Genomic DNA, 6000 nt, shown 5'->3' with positions numbered 1-6000 from the left:
ATAAATGGCGAAATCAGTTATTCCCAATCTTTTCAACATTGTTGAGTTTTTTCGCACAAATATTTGGTTCTAGTATTTTTTTTTTTTTTTTTTTTTTTTCAAATGATTATATGACTTCTTTTTTAGCAAATATATTTTTGATAACTTCGCAGAGCCCTAGATGATGGACTCTCTTCAACACTCTGAGTCCAACAAGGACTTATAATTATAACTCCTCAACAAATCCTCAGTCTTTTAAGAGCACACACGAATGTTCACTCAGGTTTTGAATATAATTGAATCTTTTTAGGAAAGGATGTTCACTACTTCGGAATTAAATAATAATGACAACTGCTATGGAAAATAAAATTCGTTCTTTATATTACCAATTACAAATTAGCGGGCCAGCTAAGAAACACACCGGATTACATGTATGACTATAGCCCACTAAATTTGTACAAAAATTGATCATTTGGTTGTCGTTTCGCCACTTGGATTTATAGTTTGTTTCCAAGGATAAAGGGTGTAATTTATCATTGGGGAAAAATTAAAAAGTATAAAAAAATGATTAAACGGCTGAATGAATGACGTACATTGATTAGTTCTGTGGACATGTCGTTACCTTTATAATATATCAATACCTCGCCATAAAAAAACAATTGCAAAAACAATCAATCAACGTTTAGAACACTGATTAGATGAAAAGAAACAGAAACATCAACAGCAGGCAACAAAAAACACACTCTATATTTTTGTGTTAGTGAGGCAACAACGTATGGATAGTTTATATTTCCCGCCGTTGAGGTGATATGAAAAATAAACGGCTCTAATCTTACACTGAATCTCCATGCATAGACAAACTTATTAACTGCAGAGTGCTGCGAAAAGGATTTTTTTTTTCAAATGCAATTTTCTCTTCAACCAATTATCAGATTAAAAAATAAAACCAGATTCTGAAAGTTTGATGGATTCTGTTATATTTTATTAAATAAAATCACATCCAGTATCAATTACAGTAAATATAGGCGGCCCTTGCTTCCTTGGCATATACTGAAATTCCTTCTTGATCCGACTTTGGTGTTGCAGGGTGTTCGGTTGGTATGTTGATCGATCGTGTCTCACACATACACAAAAATCCCATCGGATTCAGATCTGGCGAGTTTTGAGACGAAAATTATGGCAATATGGAGGCGTCATAATGGTCTTGGAGCCATTTGCTACTTTCTTTCATGGTGTTGTTGCCTCAAAATTCACTTTGAGGCCTCAAATTCCCTCTTATTCTTACAAACGAACGTCTCAGAGTTTGACCAATTCTTATGCGGTCGCTCTCAACGCGGATACCTAATTATAAATATAAATGCCTTCTCCAAGTATTTGGGAAAACGAATTCGATTCCATTTTTTCCCAACTGGTGAAAAAAAAGAAAAGAAAAAAGAATCAGTCGCCTAAGTACACGGTTTTTCCAAAGAGGGCACACCAAAGTGGCGACATAGATAGGTAACACACCCTATATGTTAAATTACTCATTAATTTTCTATTTCCAAGTGGTTATGCTGAATTATATATATGTATATATCTTCTTTTTTTTTTTTGGGGGAGCTTTGCTTTTAGAGTTTTTTTTTGATATAAAATGACAAAAATTAAATTTTAAATATTAAATTTTTTGGAAAAAAATTAAATTGTGAATATTATATAATTTTTAAATTAATTTAAAAAATTTAATCTCAGGTATTAAATTTTAGGAAAAAAATATCAAAAAACCAAAAGCTATTCACAAAAAAAAATTGAAATATTAAATTTTTTTGGAATTCAATTTCTAAATTTTGGGAGAAAAATTCAAAAATCTGTAGCTCTTGACAGTAAATAAATTTTTTTTATAAAAAATTTGAAATATAACATTTTTGGAAAAAAAAAATTGAAAATTTAAATTAAATTTTCTTGTATAAAGCAAAAAGGCCTTAATTTTGAGCTCACTCCGTGCGTACGCCCCTAATTTCTTCGTACATTCTTTGATGTTTCGTCTCTGCTAAATGTGCTTTTGAGTTTGTAATACGTCACGTCATAGTTTCTATCTATTTCAAAATCTACCCATTTTGCTAGTACATACTTACAAGCATAAACGTCCATTTTAATCCTCATTGTATAAAGAGTCCCTCTTCTCTGTACTAGAAACTGTTACACGATGTTTCTATCTAAACAAGCAAGCAAGAAGCACACTTATTCACATAGATGATGAAGCTTGTAGTATTAGTATCATCATCATCATGATTGCCATTGGACATTCCAGCATACAGTATAATATTTATGTTCTCGAAGCGGGAGCAGACGCACACACACGTACCTTTAAGGTAAAATATAATAACACACACTCTCACTTTAAGTTGAAAAAAAATATATATACGTAGTCTGTAGATCCTATGTGTAGGGCCCTTTACATAGTTCAGTGTTAACTAAAAAAATATACAGCAACGTTGTGATAAATGTGAGTGAGGAGTAGAAGGAACTAAGGAGTGACTCAAGAGATGACGATACTATGAGAGGGTATCCTGATTATTTGACTACTACTAATAACAATAAGTTACTTGTGAAATAAGAAATTGAAGGATACCACTATTTATTTTGGGTAAGTGAATTTAAATTTAGGTACTATGTTAATGATTCCATTTCTTTTCCTTATAATATCAATGTAAAAGGGGCTTTTTTTATTTTTTATGACCTTTTCTTTTGACCGTTGGAAGACGCTATTTATTAATATTAGGTATATATTGATATAATATTTGAATCGTCAACACGAAAGCAAGCTAGAATTATTTTTTTCAAAATATCGTAAGGCTTGTATACTCTTTTACGAACAATTTCTATTAAAAAAATACTCTGATTGTGCGTTTTGGTCGCTTTTGGACTACTTTTTTTTTTTTTTTTTTTTTTCAAAATGGAGTTCGCAAAACCCTTAGTTGTATTTTTTTGACAAATCATCAACAAGGAAGATTCTGATTAATCCTATAGATGCGTTGCAAATTGGATTTAAATAAGCAAAAAAAAAATCATCGTCACAATGAAAACATGACAAATTGATTACTTATATTTGAAAGACCATATCGGAGGCAAATGAAGTAATACAAACAAAATGAAGGCTTTAAACTATAACCAACCTTATTGGGTGTACCTCTTAATCCCAGAAATTTGAAAATAAATTCTTTAATTTGATATAATAATTGTATAAAATATTGGCCTAATATTATTTAATAAGATGTAAAAAAAATTATTTATATTTTTCATGATTTTGTTCAAGATTGTCTTTATGTTAACTTACAATATAATATACACTACATGTATATATTATATTTTAATGGGTAGAAAAACACATTACTCATTGTCTTCCTACAGTATTTTGAATAAATGTAAGGACTGTGACTTAAAATAGCTTCAAAAACGTTTCCCATTGAGTTGATTTTTAAAAGTTCGTTATCATTACAGACTACCGTTAAATATGAACAAACCTGACTTAAAAAAAGGAAAATCAAGGCTGGATCCCCTTGTCTATTGAAAGTAACTATAGTAGGGACTGTTTGATGTACAAGACTAGCCTTAGGATGCTCTTAATTGAGTCAAAACCTGACAGAATCTCAAATTTTAGGAGAAAGTCAAATTTCTGACAAAAAAATCAAATCATTTTGTAGCATCATTTTCTTGTCATATAAGCTTTGATTTTTCACAATGTTTTCAGTCATAATTATCGTTTACAATACTATTGAGTTTTGTCACGATACTAGCAACGTGCAGCATCTGCAGAAAAGTACCCTTTGGTCAAGGTAGGGCTAAGGTTAGACTGAGAAGTAGGAGAGGTATGGCGGGAAAGTGATGTGACTTTCAACACATACAGGGTGTTCTAAATCAATGATATTATTCATAACAATTTCATATTAAAGGATATAATTGTGGCCAAAAGAAGAAAAATCCTCCACCTACGTCCAGCTGCTCCTTATTTTATAAATAATTAGCCGATTTCCTTTACAAATACAGAGTGTGCATGCAAGATAAAAACGTTTTAGTCGAGGGGACGGATAGCATATTGTATATGTTGCCCGTCAACACAAAAACAAGCTATAATGATTAATGATCTTTCTCAAAATAGCGTCTGGATTGTAAACATTTGTATTCTTTGACATTATCGTCAATTTTTATCAACAAGAATTATTCTGATTAATCTTAAAGTAGGAAATTTCGTCTATTCATAGTTGGTGAAATTACCACATATCTTATTAAGGCTCATAATTCAAATGAAGGCTCTAAACTATAGTTAACTATAGTTCTTGGGTATCTTTACTCATCCTTGGAATTTGAATACAATGCCCAAAACTAACCAAAATATGCCTGTCAAATATTGGGATGGAGCAGAGGTGGAGACTTGGACTCGAGTCAATATTTTGAAGACTGGGCACTAGAGTTGGATCGATTAAAAAACCAACTACAAAGATTGAATTACTATTAGCCCAGTCCTAATAAAATTTGTCAGTCCTAGGACCGGTCCTTATAGGTCTTTTATGGTAACTTGAACAGTTGAAATTACGTAGTTACAAACTACATATTTTCAGCTGTTGAAGTTTCATCATAACCTCTTTCAAAGAGACAAGATACCTAAAGTTTAAAGTGGGAGGTGTGTGGCTAGAACTTATTACTATAGGTTCTAGACATCATTGATTATTTTCTTCGTTTCTTCAGAGCATAGCCATGAATGAAGAATAGCTATTAAGATAGCTAGGGCCGTAAAACTGAAAGACTGACGTATCGGTCCTTAAGACCGTGGAATAGTAAAAAATAAAAATTGAACTGAAAGGGGAGTGAGACTGATTAGGCAGTCAGTCCTAGAACTGATACAACATCACTAATTACTGATGAATAACCCTATGTTATTTCTATTGGAACATAATTATTATACGTACTTGCTTTCATTTATTCTTTCATCCTAGCTAGGAGTAAGGAAAATAAAATTATTGTTAGGGCCATAGGACTTAAGGACTGATTAATCGATCCTTAGAACCTACGTAGGGTAATACAGTTCGGACTGATGCCAAAAAACAACAACATGAAAATGGTCAATAGGGAAAGAATGATTAGAGAATCAGTTCTAGGATGCAATTCAACACAACTTACCACTCGAATTGATCTCGAAATCAAAGTCTCAAATTCATATAAGTTACAACTTAACTTGATCTCACAAATACTCTTAAAAGTATCTTTATATATCTGAGTATTCAAGGACTTGGACTTGTGAGCAAAGACTTATAACTCGACTTGGACTGGCAGTATCTGGACTTTTTCCCACTTCTGGGCTGACGTCATATATGATGTAAAAAAAATTAATTTAATATATGTTTTCCTTTGTTTTGTTTAATATTGTCTTTGTGTTCACTCACAACAAATGTAATATTTCTGAAAGTTTTCAAAAGTGGGTAGGTTTTGTGAGATCATATTCAATTTGGAATATTTCAAATCCTTACCTAGCTCATTAGTCATTGTATAATATGAATGTACGACATCTCACCAGATGTGTCTTTCATTAATAACACTATTACCTAAAACATTTGTTCTAAATTAAGAGGAAATAGTCGACTAACTTGCATATATCATAAAATTAAGTAGAACGAATGATCGACTCGACGTGATAACCTCACTTACAAAAGTAATAAATAGTTAAATACCACTAATGCATATAAGAATTGAAATTGCAAATTAAACATTATTTCCCGATGTCTATTCCGATTCCAGAAAAAACATCCGATTCTCCGATTTCGATTAATCGTCCCATGACTATTTGAATTAGCGCTATTTAACTCGTGAAGAATCCCCAAAAATGATTGAATAATAACTACCGCCTGATTTTGGGGCTTTCTTGCATTTTTCTCTATGAAGGAGAGATTGTGAGATACAATAAAAAGTAACAAGGAGTTCCAATGCTCTTTTAAAAAGACAATAAAACTATTACTCTGTTTATGTATATTAAAAAAAAGAATGTTTTGC

At 31.5% G+C, this 6000-nt stretch overlaps 1 protein-coding gene across 3 annotated transcripts in view; it reads left to right on the top strand.

The window, feature by feature from the left end:
* Positions 1-2116: 2116 nt before the first annotated feature.
* The window catches only part of LOC121119217 (uncharacterized), a 31265-nt gene continuing 27381 nt past the window's right edge, over positions 2117-6000 (top strand). Inside the window, exon 1 of one of the 3 annotated variants that reach the window (XM_040713837.2) lies at positions 2117-2602. The gene's annotated coding sequence lies outside the window, so the exon portion shown is untranslated. The remainder of the gene's footprint in view (positions 2603-6000) is intronic. The other 2 variants (XM_071889678.1, XM_040713838.2) reach the window with 2 other exon arrangements.

Source organism: Lepeophtheirus salmonis, chromosome 6 (genome assembly GCF_016086655.4).
Source record: "Lepeophtheirus salmonis chromosome 6, UVic_Lsal_1.4, whole genome shotgun sequence".
Classification (NCBI taxonomy): domain Eukaryota; kingdom Metazoa; phylum Arthropoda; class Copepoda; order Siphonostomatoida; family Caligidae; genus Lepeophtheirus; species Lepeophtheirus salmonis.
This window is presented reverse-complemented; position numbering and strand designations above follow the sequence as displayed.